Source organism: Gambusia affinis, linkage group LG09 (assembly GCF_019740435.1).
Source record: "Gambusia affinis linkage group LG09, SWU_Gaff_1.0, whole genome shotgun sequence".
NCBI lineage: Eukaryota > Metazoa > Chordata > Actinopteri > Cyprinodontiformes > Poeciliidae > Gambusia > Gambusia affinis.
In genome coordinates, this window is record NC_057876.1 from 20,339,370 (window position 1) to 20,353,213 (window position 13,844).

Here is a 13,844-nt window from a genome sequence, read left to right on the forward strand (position 1 = left end):
GCATTGCACCTTGTTTGCATTGCTACACTATTTCATGTATCTGTGCTGTAGCTCCGTCAATATAAATGCTGATGAGACGCTGCAGCCAATTTCAGATTGGTTTCTGCAAGCTGTCTAATAAAACGAAGAGCATTCTTTATTGAAGCCTTGTTACATGTGCTTTAAATGCATACAGAATTATATGTACTTCATCAGGTTTGTTTTTTAGCTCTTAACTATTGCATAAATTATTGGCTCAGGTCCCTCAGGACTCATGGCGGGTTTTATCTTCTCCTTCTGCACAGCTTGAAATAATCAAATAGCCTATTCCGTCTGTCCCTTTTTTAGATTGATGCGCTAGTAATGGTCTACCTCTCTACATCTGTACCATCAAATTGACTTCTCACAAATCAGTATTTAATGATGTGACATCTTGGCTACTTTTAAGAAATATGTCAGAATCTGTCTCCCTGCTTCTCATCTTCTCTCCAACAGAACAGTCAAATAGGGGTTTTACATCCTTTGCAAATTAAAATGAGACAATTTTCCTTCTGCTCCGTAATGAGATCTCCAGGTCTTTGTGTCTTTAACCCCTTTGGTGTCGGTGTGAGTTGGGCATTTTGAATTAAATGTGCATCGACAATGTGCAGCATAATTTGCTTCATCAAGCTTGATAAACCTGCTCTGGTTCATTATGTGCATATTAAATTAATAAGACAGCAGTTTCATGTCATGGGTTGGGGGTTTGGCTGATAAGTTAGCAGCTGATAAAGAGACACATCTACTCCAATGTATGTTCTCCAGATGTCCCCGCTGTGTTGTGCTTTTCTCTCAGATGTCGCAAAAATGCAGAACAATAATCAGTCTCTTGGTGATTGGCTAAATCTTCATTGCTGTCAGTGAAGACAGAAGGATGTCAGCCGCATCCGCGAGCATGTTCGTCTCAGAGCTCATCATTCCTACAGATCAGCAGCAGATGTTTTGTGACAGGATATGGTCAATCAGCTGGCTCCTACATCCTGTCAGACTGCTGGTGCCTTCGTTAGCGCCACTTCCAGTTGTAAAAACATTCACAAATTTTTTCTTTTTTGTCTTTTTAACATTATGTGAAGAATTATAGTGCTCAAAATGTTTTGGTTTTTTGGGGGGGGTTTTGCCAGAAGTAAGCTTGCTTCTGAAGTGTTAAAACAATGACTGCTGTCACATTTATTTAGATTCAACAAAATTTGAGTTTCAAACCATTTGCATACAGAGAACTCGATGGTGCAGCAGCTCAAGCAGAACCAGAGAAGTTAAACACCCGTCTGCACAGATATGAGAAGCTGCATCCCTTTAAGTCCTGTGCAAACACCCAGAGTCTCCCCTCATTTCTTTTTACTTCGCTTCAAAGCAGCAAGACTTTGATGTATGCTTTAAAGTTGTCTTGATCAATATTTCCTCAGTGTCCTGAACGTCTTTTAGAGCTTTTCTTTGGACACTGACTTCTGTAGCTGTAACATCCTAGAAAAAAAGTAGGAAATAGTACTTTTTAAATTGAGTTTTCTAGATGGTTTAAAATTTTGAATTTGTTTTTAATTATTCAACATATTGCTTTATTTGTTCTGACTTGAGACGAACAGATCAGAGTTTTGCAGTCTATTTGCAATCTGGTGTTAATATTTACACTAGAATAAGTAATTTGTGAGTTTCTGAGCAGCTGGTTACTATTCAGAACCATTGAAACAATCAGGATTTTATGCAGTTTCAAATTTATAGAAATTTAATGACTAAAATTGGTTTAATGCTCCGTCATGAGCCTGAGTTTGCTGGGTTTAGTCAGAGGCAGACTCCTGCTGATATTTGGACCTCACAGTTCAGCCACTATCTGCAAGATGCAAACATCACCTTTTCAGAACTGGCTTGGGTTTTTTTTTCCTGTTAAAGCTGTCTTTTTTTTCCACACATGGAGCGATACAAAATCTTATATTACAGCCTCTATTCAGAACCTCACATCATTATCACAGCACATTATTCAGAGAGCTTTGATAGGCTTGTTGTGGGGACTTTACAGCCCAGTTTGTAATCTTTTTCTCTCTTTCATGTGGTTTTATCTCTCATTCCTTTTCTCATCTCAAGATATCTGAGCAATCTGTTCATGTCCGTCTCTTCTCTCAGTCCGATAAGGCGCGGAAGAGCTTTCGCCTGTTCAGGAGCAGATGTTCCTCCTTGACAGCACTGACACAAACACAAGGGCCTTTGCTCTGTTTGTATAAAATGCCTCCTGATAAGGCAGTTGAAATTGAGGTTGTTTACTACAAGTAATCTGCCTATTATGGAGGGTTTGTAGTCTGCTAGACTCCTCCTTCGTGAGATTCATGTAAATGTTGAATGTCAATAGGACTTCCTCTTTGGCTGGTTGTCATTTCAGATATCAACAGCTGCTCAGTATTGGATGTATGGACAGGCTTAGTACACATTCTTAGATAAAAAAGGCCTTAGAAGATGATTTTATCATTTTATTGTGACAAATGTAGGAAGCAGAGCTGCTTTTGTTGAACCCAAATCTAATTCAATTCAATGTAATTTATCTTTCCCAAATGGAGATCAAATATTCCTGTATCTTAGGATACTTTGTGCATCGAAGTGTCTTGAGAGAATTATTGCTGTCAGTCTGGCAACGTATCTAAAGATGCCTCTGACTGAAGACAGTTCTTGTATGATGCTCTCACAGCTCGGCTTGAAGCCAAGGATATTTGGATGCAGAACCACCTTAACTGAGACAAATAAATAAAATCTAATTTATTTTCATAGTAAGGAAAATCCTGAATGTTTAAATGGTAAAAATTGGTCATGCACCCATCCATCCATCCATCCATCCATCGATTTTCTGTTCACCCTTGTCCCTAATGGGGTCCGGAGGTGCCTATCTCCAGCTACGTTCCCGGCAAGTAGTCTGTTGCATGTTAATGCACCATTTTTAGCAAATGAAAAACAAATTTATTATATATATATATATATATATATATATATATATATATATATATATATATGAGTGAATTTAATGTAACTGACTTGAAGCCATTCATGAAATTTATTTCCATTTGGTATTTTTTTGTCAATTTCATGTTGTTCTAAAAAAAATTCTTTTTAATGTGTCTAAGTGATTGATGTAGGTTCTTTTGGACTGTTTGGCTTCCTATCAGATTCCCCTCTGTTATTTGGTGCATGGGTTCATAAACTCCTAATAAGTGTTTTAAACTACTTTTGTGATGTGCAGAAACATCACATTCTGATGAGGATCTCTGTGGGTCATGGGTGTGAAATTGTGAATTATTTCACTTCTCCAGGAAAGGTTTGTTTTGATGCCCTTGGACTTTGATTGACTGTTGCAGTCAGTTGAGTAGCATTAAATATGCATTAGTCTTGGACTAAGGAATTGACAGTTCACCTTTGCTGAGGATTGGGTTCATGTTGTGCTTTTGCAGTCCTAATTTTGGAGCCTGTCATTTGACCTTTGGAACCATCAGCTGGGTTTGGTGTCTACAGCGATCAAATTGTGAAACACTGAATATCATTTGCTTTCTTAAAGGTTTCTTTGTTGCAAGTTTCCCTTAAACTCACTTTAAAAACTGCAGATAACTCATGTGGGATTTCATTTATTTGGTCTGTAACTATCTGGCTTTTAGTTTCTGGATTGAGACAATTGTTGTTTGAACAACAATTTCCACTGAAACAAACATGCAACAATTTAAGACAAAGAGCTGATTAGATATTACTAATCTCCTAATGTACCTGAATCTCATTGTTTCAGATTGTTAGATACAGTCTGGCTCAAGTTAACATGTCAACTTTGTTTTTTCTATTTATTAGCAGAACATTTGATTTAAAAATGTAAAACCCAAAAGTGTGCATCAAACTCCGGTTTTTAGTTTTCGTAATGAGTTGAGGCAATTAAAAAATAACAACAGAGGGAGATCCTCTCCAAGTTTATTCCCTCCTTGAGGTCAGACTGTCTTCTGGCTTCTTCTGTCCTCCTTACATCCTCACTTTGTTGTCACCGGTGTATTATAACATTCAGGGAGCTCCTCACTGTGCTACCACTAATCATCCGACCCCTAGCAACTTCATCATAATTAACAGATCAAAGAACTGGAGAAAAGGGCAGTCATACATTATTAAACAGACACTGAAAATATGTACGTTAATAAAAAAAAAAAAAAATGGATCTACTTTGAAAGAGTTCCCATAAATAATTAGAGATTATTATGAAAATGCATGGAGGTTTTCTTTCTTCCCTTTCTCACCACCTCTGATACTCAGAAACACAAACACGCAGACTTGCATTCAGGAGAAGATTAAGGTCAAAAAAGGTTAGCGAGGCTTTCTGTTTGTGTGCATAAGTATGCAGACTTCACACAGTCTTTCAAATGGAAAATGCCAGACTTCGTCTTTAATACTATGTGGAAGGCTCAGGAGTCAACGGCAAATATTCAGAGATTTATTTATTTTTCTTTGGTTCAGGGGCAGATAGGGAAATTCAATAAAGTTCATCTGTTTTCTCAACACTGAATTTTGATCATTTCACAGCACAAGATCTAATAATGCTCTAGATGCAAAAAAGAAAAGCAAAACAGAAGAAACCCACAAAATTGACAAATGAGCAGAATTAAGACAAAGACAAAAAATGTAAATACAGCTATAATAATCTTAACTATATTAATAAGACTCATAAGATGGATTGTTGTTGGCTAAAATAAAGAACCAGTTGAGGAACACAGTTAAATCTGGTGAAGTATGTTGTAAATTATTGAACAAGCACTAGTTAAATTTAATGGTTGCTGTAAATATGCTTGTTCCATTTAGTGTTTGCTGTCATTAGGAGCTTGACAAGATAATGATGAGTAGTTAATCCTAAACAGTGAAATGGGTCACTGACTGGCATTAACACTGATTTTAATACTGGCTGGAAGGTGTTTCGAAAAACAAGAAATGGTTGTTAAATATTATAATAACAATAACATATCTTTTCTTTTCCATCCTTACAATTACGTTCATCGTCTGGCGCTTTGCCATCCTGGTCATTAATGTCTAAATCAGGTGTTGGCATGGGTTCCTGATTATGTTGTTTACTTGGAAAACACACATTTCTCCCACAGCCATGCCCAGCCAGCCTCCACATTGTTAGCCACAAAGCAAAAGGAATACAAAAGCAATCTCTGATGTATATTTCAATTCATCTATTGTCTTTCTATTAATTCAGGGTTTGGTTACAAGAACAACAACCTAAGCAAGGACACCCAGACTTCCCTCTTTCCTACCATTTGGCCCAGTTCCTCTAGAGAATGTCAAGGCTTTCACAGACCAGCTGAGAAACATAGTGCTGGATCTTCCTCTGGGTTTCCTCCCAGTGGATTGTTACCTCACCAAAGAGGCGTCCTAACCAGATTCCCGGACCTCCTGAAGTGGCTCCTCTTGATGCGGAGGAGTCGCTAAGGGAGAGTACAGATAGCTGTGGAGGAAACTCTTTTCTTCTGCTTGAGCCTGCTATCTTGTTCTTTTAGTCACTACTCAGAGCTTGAGACCAAAGATGAGGGAGGGAACATAATTTGACCAGTAAATTCATCTTTCTGCTCTGCTTTCTCTTCACAGAACAGTGCAGACAATCCACCTCTAACTCCCATTTTTCCCTCATTCATGAAAAAGACTCTGACAGACATAAACTTCTTCACTTGGGGCAGGACTCCATCTCTGACCCAGAGAGGGCACTCACCCCTTCTCCGGTTCAAAACAATAGCCTCTGTATATGTGCATTATGCTTTAAACCATCTGAACTGAACCACTCATCTGAACTGTTAATATAGTATATAAAAATGATAATAGGCATATAATAATAGTGGTCAGCTGGTTTTACTTCTTTGTGCACTGTACAATGACTGCTGGAAAAGACAAACATTTTGTTGTTGACTTACCATTCAGATACCATTTGGTGCATTCTGGTTGGTTGTGCAGGAGGCTCCACTTCTGCTTTTCAAAGATGTAAGGCTGTATAATGGCACATCTTTTTGCAGCCGTTCTCACATGTGAGTGTAAATGTTGAGTTGGGGGAAGTGGCCAGCAGCAGCTTATTTGGATTTAAAGCGACAAGAGGCCCTAAAACAGTTCATTCTGAAATGAGCTCAAAATAGTCAGAACTGACCAGACCAAAATAAGAATAATTTTGTGCAAAAAATATAAACAATATGCTTTGTATAGCCCAAAGACTTATCCTAACCCGTTGAAGAAACATAACAGGTCACCTTTAAGACGTTTTAACGTAGAAAGTCAGAAAGTTTGGTGTTTCTGAGTGGCGAGGAGTAACGACAGACATGTTTGTGTAGAGAGAGAACAGGATACATGAGCACTGGCCACTATTAATGAGCTGACAAAAGTAACAGTCACTCATTTCAGGCTCCCAGAACTTAGACATGTTGTCTCTGCTTTTTGTTCCTCTGAACTGAATAAATGTTTTTTGAAATGTTTGGACAAGAATCTGGGCTGATGTTTTTTTCACTAATGGTGTGTCTGTCTGTGTTAAAATGCTGACTTATTCAGCTGATTGTGTTCATTTTCCAGTTTTAGGAAAGCAGAAACCAGTCGATGCTCTTCTCCTGTTAGTTTTTTTTTTAACCAAAATGTAAAGACTGATTGAATAAAATAGTTGCTGGTTTCAAGGCCAGTCTTTTGCTTTTCATCAGCTGTTGCTGTGTCTGAATGCGAGCTCAAAACGCTTCCCTCATTTCACCGGCTTCTTTTGTCATTCTCTTACATCAGCATCGCAACCCCACATTAAAGGCAACCTTTTCTTTCTCATTTTATCTCCATCCCTCATCTCTTTAGCTCCCCTTTGAATTTACTCTCCAGGGGCCATCATAAATCTATGGTTAGCTGTTAAAACCATGCACATTTTAGACTAAATGGCCCCCAGCGTCTTTCTCTCTCTGCCTGCTGTTGGGGCTTACGGCCAATGGGCCTTTAAATGACTTAATTTCCTATCTGCCTCCTGAGGGAATTTTAGGGAAGCTAAAAGCTGGTCACAGCCTGCAGAGAATGAGTATCAGCAAAGCTTTGGGCTGGATGGACCCGAGCTGAATGGAAATCACTACTGCTTTAATTGCCATGGGCAATACCCTGAATGCAAACAATATACTCTGGTGGTAAAAGTTGCTTTCATACAGGGTGGCCTGTATTATTCTCCGAACATACTTTGATTTATAAAAGCCCTTTAGATAAACATTTGAATCTCAGTAAATTTGAAAACTGTTGGAACATTAATTTAGTTCAAAAAGAGAAACTAAAGTCCACTTGCTGTATTGGATCTGGACTCTCTCCTCCCTCTTGACTGCATAAATTATCTACAAGGTTTAGATTGAGCTGGTTTGCTGGTTCTAATTAAACTAGGTATTGGAGCTCCTGGCCGTAGGCAGTCGGCATGTCCTGGTGGAAAATTAATGATGCATTTCTGTGAATCTTGTTGGCAGAGGAACCGTGGTGAATCGCTGTGTTGACTTTGCTCTCCAGAAAACCCAACACTGTCAGATGACCCAAATCATCATTGACTGTGGTCACTTAATCAGAAAGTTTAATTTGTTACCTTTCCAATCTTATGAGATCTTGATTTCTCAATCAAATGCAAAATATACGTTCATTTGAAAACTGGATTTTGGACCTCTTTTTCATATTGATGATGATTTCAACATTTCCTTGGTTCATTTGCAGCAGTATAACCTAAATGTGTCTGTGTGAGGTGGCTGTTAAATTTACAATTTCCCATTCCTGTTGCAACTTTTTCCACCTCTGTTTTTTCTTCCACTCAACTTTCCCTTAATATGTTTGCAAACATCAATATGAAATTAACCAGCTTCTTTAGCTGTAACTTTTGTCTTTTTGACTCTAAAAATATTGACTCTGAGTCAATATTAACCTAAATAAATGCTTAAATACATCACTATATTTTCCTAAATCTGTGCATTTCACTTTTTAATTGAATTACTAAAATAAAACAAATTTGTCTAGCATTCAGTTTTTAAAATCTCAAAAGGGTTTATCTAGATCACTTTTTAATGTGCTAAAATATGCAGCCTGATAAAAGCAAGGCACATATTATTATCCTGTTCATTTTACTGTAATTTGAAGCTTTGCATTTTGAAACAGTGTCAGGCCATCCCATGAGATGAGGGGAAAAATATGACCTCTGCACCTCTATTTAAATGCAGCCAAGCTTGACCAGATTGACTTATTAAGTTCCAGTCTTCAGAGCTCCACATTTGGATCTCAGTGTCAGGAGGTCTTGGGCTACACATGCTAACATTTTTCAAATTGTGTAATTAGATTTGGCATTTGCATGAAACAGTCGTTTCAGCTAACAGCCGTAAATCTTTTTTTAAAATTATTATTAGTTCTATTGATTCTTTCTCTATCTTTCATTTACCCTTGCTCTGAGCTCTTCAGCTGGATGTGCATGTTAATGGCTTTGCTAAGACCTCATCTTCATGTTTCATTGTTGGATGTTTACTGAAATTGATTTCCTTATTGATGGCATTTGCTGCTGGTTCTCCTTTCCACCAAGGTGAACCTGTTTGCGTCTATCTGTGTTTTCACGCATTTGCAGCCCCTGTGTGTCTGCAGCTGTTTGCTATTCCTTACTGGACTCCACATATCAATCCATGAGTGTCACATGGCACGTTTAGGGGGCTAAACTGTTGCCCTCGAGGGCATGTTGTCGTATCAAAAGTACTGAGGGATGGACATGCACAGGTTCACCTCCAAGAATACAATATGATCAAATAAACGAGTATATTGTGGAAATAGGAGAGTGGATTGACCACTGATGTGTGGTTTTGTGTGGTGAAAACAAATTGGAGTGGAAAATGAGAGAACTAAATGAATGTGTACTGCAGTAGACACATGAATTGTGGGACGAATGACTCCAATGGAGACTTTTTGTCAGCAGGGTCAAGAGGCTAGCTTAGTGGAGATAACTTGACCTCCACTCCAAGCGCACTTGAACATTTCTGACTGAATCGATTAAGTGCGTGGGACTTTAATTTGAGCTGCACAATCAATATGTGCCCTGTCTGGTGAGGAACTAAAATGGATTCTGTTTCTGTTTTTATCTAGCAACCTATTAGATAAAATAATAAGTGGGCTTTATAATTTTTTTTAGCTTGCATTTTGAGAACAGATGAGCAGAATGTTTTGCAGCAATTATTGGTGTTTAGTGTCTCACTGGCTTTTAGACAAATGGTTTGAAAAATTCAAACAATATTAAAAATGATTATTTATGTCGAGCTGCTTGTTTGTTCATTCCAAGCTGGTCCAGAAGTCACACATGATAACTTGTTTTTATAAAATATGCCACATATTTAGACTTATTTTCAAATTAAATGTAACAAATGTGTGGAGGAAAATGTTTATGGAAAAAACCCTCAAATACAGGGTTTCATCTGCCTATCCATTCGTCTATCATTCACCTGTTCATCATTCATCCATTCACCGTCTGTACAACTATCCATCATCCATCCATCCGTCTATCATCCATCCATCCATCCATCCATCATCTATAATTCATAATCCATTTATCCGTCCATCATCATCCATAAGTTTTTGTCATCCATCCATCTGTTCACCCATCCTTCATCCATCCATTTGTTTATCCGTCCATCTTCATAGATTAGTTTGTGATCCATCTACCATCCATCTGTCTTGTATAATTCGTCATCCATCAATCATCTATTCATTAATCATCCAGCCATCATCCATCCGCTTATTCTTCATCCATCCATCCGTCCATCATCTATAATTCATCATCCTGTCATGTTTTGAGGTGGTGGAGGTGAGGCAGAAACGCAGATGGACCGTTAAAGTGAAATAATGAAGTTTAATGACAAAAAACCAGAACGCAGGGAACAGGATACCACAAGGGAACAGGACGACGAAGTATGACGAGGATCCGACAAACACACGGAGACACAGGTGACATTAAATACACATGAGGTAATCAGGGAACGAGACACACCTGGGAACTAATCACGGGGAGACAGGACAACACAGAGACTCAGACACACAGGAAAACTAGAAATAAATACACAGAAAAACACAGAACACAACAGTACCCCCCCCTTAACGGGCGGCTCCCAGACGCCCAAAAACTGAAACACAACAAGGGTGGGTGGAGGGGAGTTGGACGGGGGGCCAGAGTCTATGGAAAAAACGAAAAACAACCTATCAAATAGGCGGAGACACTAGGGTCCAAAGTCCAAAAACAAAACAAATCCAACTGGGTGGGCGGAAACACAGGAAGGCGGGAACCACGGAGGAGGTCAGGGGGCCGACCTCGGCGCAGGAAGCGGGAGCCACGGAGAAGGTCAGGGGGCCGACCTCGGCGCAGGAAGCGGGAGCCACGGAGAAGGTCAGGGGGCCGACCTCGGCGCAGGAAGCGGGAGCCACGGAGAAGGTCAGGGGGCCGACCTCGGCGCAGGAGGCGGGAGCCACGGAGAAGGTCAGGGGGCCGACCTCGGCGCAGGAGGCGGGAGCCACGGAGGCTGTCCGGCGGCCGTCCGCGGCGCAGGAGGCGGGAACCACGGAGGCTGTCCGGCGGCCGTCCGCGGCGCAGGAGGCGGGAACCACGGAGGCGGTCCGGCGGCCGTCCGCGGCGACGAGGAGCACAAGGAGTCTCTGGACTGATCCTGGGGGGCTCGGGACTGGCACTGGGGGGGAGCTCGGGACTGGCACTGGGGGGGAGCTCGGGACTGGCACTGGGGGGGAGCTCGGGACTGGCACTGGGAAGGAGCTCGGGACTGGCACTGGGAAGGAGCTCGGGACTGGCACTGGGAAGGAGCTCGGGACTGGCACTGGGAAGGAGCTCGGGACTGGCACTGGGAAGGAGCTCGGGACTGGCACTGGGAAGGAGCTCGGGACTGGCACTGGGAAGGAGCTCGGGACTGGCACTGGGAAGGAGCTCGGGACTGGCACGGGGCAGGGGCTCGGGACTGGCGCGGGGCAGGAGCTCGGACTGGCACTGGGAAGGAGCTCGACTGGCACTGGGAAGGAGCTCGGGACTGGCACTGGGAAGGAGCTCGGGACTGGCACTGGGAAGGAGCTCGGGACTGGCACTGGGAAGGAGCTCGGGACTGGCACTGGGAAGGAGCTCGGGACTGGCATTGGGAAACTCCTCCCTTACTGGGGCCGGCAGCGGAGGAGTGCCGGCGAAGCGCCTCGGGGCCGGCAGCGGAGGAGTGCCGGCGAAGCGCCTCGGGGCCGGCAGCGGAGGAGTGCCGGCGAAGCGCCTCGGGGCCGGCTGCGGGGGAAGTCCGGCGAAGCGCCTCGGGGCCGGCTGCGGGGGAAGTCCGGCGAAGCGCCTCGGGGCCGGCTGCGGGAAGTCGGCGAGCGCCTCGGGCCGGCTGCTGCGGGGAAGTCGGCGGCGCCGGGCCGGCTGCGGGAAAGTCCGGCGAAGCGCTGGGCCGGGGCGGGGGAAGTCCGGCGAAGCGCCTCGGGGCCGGCTGCGGGGAAGTCCGGCGAAGCGCCTCGGGGCCGGCTGCGGGGGAAGTCCGGCGAAGCGCCTCGGGGCCGGCTGCGGGGGAAGTCCGGCGAAGCGCCTCGGGGCCGGCTGCGGAGGAGTGCCGGCGAAGCGCCTCGGGGCCGGCAGCGGAGGATGTGTTAGCGGAAGGCGACGAGGGGCCAGATCCACCGGCGGCTCACGTCGCTCTTTCCGGGCAGGCAGAGGATGTGCTGTTCCCGGAAGGCGACGAGGGGCCGGATCCACCGGCGGCTCACGCCGCTTCTTCCGGGCAGACTGTGGAGGTGGTGTCTTTGGGAAGCGACCAGGGGCCGGGTCCACCGGCGGCTCAGGTCGCCTGCTTCCCTGGCGGAGGTAACGGCGGGGACCGTATCCGGGGGGTGCCAACACCAGTCGAGTCCCCCGAAAAACCTCCCGGTCCAACTGGGCCAAAAAGGCAGCGACCTCACCTCGTTTGTGGTCGGATCCTTCTGTCATGATGGGTGTGGTGGAAGCGGTGGTGAGGTAAACGCAGCAGACCCAGATACGATTAAATGAGGAGTTTTAATGAAATAAACCAGATCACAGCGAACAGGACGACGGAGGGACGAGACTTAGACGTGACGTGACGAAGTATGACGAGGATCCGACAAACACACGGAGACACAGGTGACATTAAATACACATGAGGTAATCAGGGAACGAGACACACCTGGGAACTAATCACGGGGAGACAGGACAACACAGAGACTCAGACACACAGGAAAACTAGAAATAAATACACAGAAAAACACAGAACACAACACATCCATTCATCTGTCAATCATCATTCATCGATTTGTCAATCATCCCTCCATCATCTATCTTTCTCTTCATCATCCATTCATCCATCATCAGTCTGTAAATAGGATAAACTGTCATATTATGGACACAATTTATTTTAATTTTGCTTTTAGGAGAACTAGAGGACTTTTCTAACCAGAAGACATCACCTGTCCAACCGGGAGTGAGTGTAGTCATCAACTCTCTGGAGAGTCTGGTTAATGTACTGTAAAACTGTAATAAAACAGCGATAAAATAGCTCCTCACTGCTCCTCTCCTTCATTTTAACTCCTGGAAAAGTGTCCCCAGTTAATAGGGCTGTGTTCGTTAACAAGCCTGTGAAGTCCTCGTCAGCAGCATTATCACAGTGACACACAGGCACGCTTGGTTTTATCAGGCCTCTCTGTGGCAGCGACAGCAGACATCTCTGCAATTAGTGACTCAGAGAGGAAGGCAAAGAGGCACACAGCATTATTACACATTGCCAGCTGTGTCTCATCACCAAGAATACCAATATATTGGCTTGTGTTCAGACAGAAGCACATACATTTATACCTGTTGGCTCTAAAGTGTGCTCTGCCTGAGACCTTCTGTAGTGTAAAGTGTGTGCCGAGTGCAGCTCTTCTCATTATTAACAGTTGTGCTTGCTTTGGCGTTGTAGAAGAGGGCAGTCTGGCTTGGCCAGCAGTCACAGCAATTTACAGGTCTGTCAGAGAGAACGAGGTCGACCAGAGGAGAGAATTAAAGAGCATTTAGAGCTGTGAAATAGACTGCAGACAGAAAGAATGAGCTGCCAGTTGACATATGATGTGTACATGTTGACCTTCTTGCAAGGTTTTTATTGTGCAGTCCTGAATGCATTTGCTTTATTATGCAGCACTCGAATGCCCAGACTCCAGTGGCTGTTGGTCTGGCAAAATGTGTGCATAATGTTAGGCTAAATAGAAGATTTATCAACATTTTAGTTACAGACTGTTTGAGGAGTGCCTGATGGCATCAGGATTTATGCTAATCTAGTTTTAGACATTGTTTTCTGTGGCCTGCAAAGAAAATCAGAGGGATGCACTGCTGTTCATTTCTATGTTATTACTAATTTAATCCTATTCATCAACCTTTACTCTTCCAAGGAACATTTTGAAATCGATTTGAAGCTTTTCCTCTGTGATACAGTATCATTTCCAGTTGGCTCTCAGTGCTAGTCACTGAGACAGGAAGTGTCAAAAGGTCGGCCAGATGAAGATGCCAAACAAACAGCAGCACTAAGATAATTTGATTCTCCGTGACATTACTGTTGAAATCGGTGTTCAGAGACTGACTGCAAACTAGCGGTGGTCTGATCTCCCCTCAGAGAACAAACAAAGCAACAATTGTTGGCTGGAAACTGATTTTAAAACACTGTTACTCCAGTTTTACACTAATATATAAATTCAGAAAAATTATTTTTACTCTGTTTAATTTAGACTTCTCAGGTCTTTCTTAAAAATTTGGAACTTGATTTTTTTTTTTCAAGAAGGTTATTAATACTTTATTT

General features: G+C 43.0%; 1 protein-coding gene across 4 annotated transcripts in view; it reads left to right on the forward strand.

Annotated features, from left to right (window-relative positions):
- Positions 1 to 13,844, forward strand: part of enox2 (ecto-NOX disulfide-thiol exchanger 2) — a 196,260-nt gene that overhangs the window by 112,810 nt on the left and 69,606 nt on the right. The window lies entirely within an intron of this gene.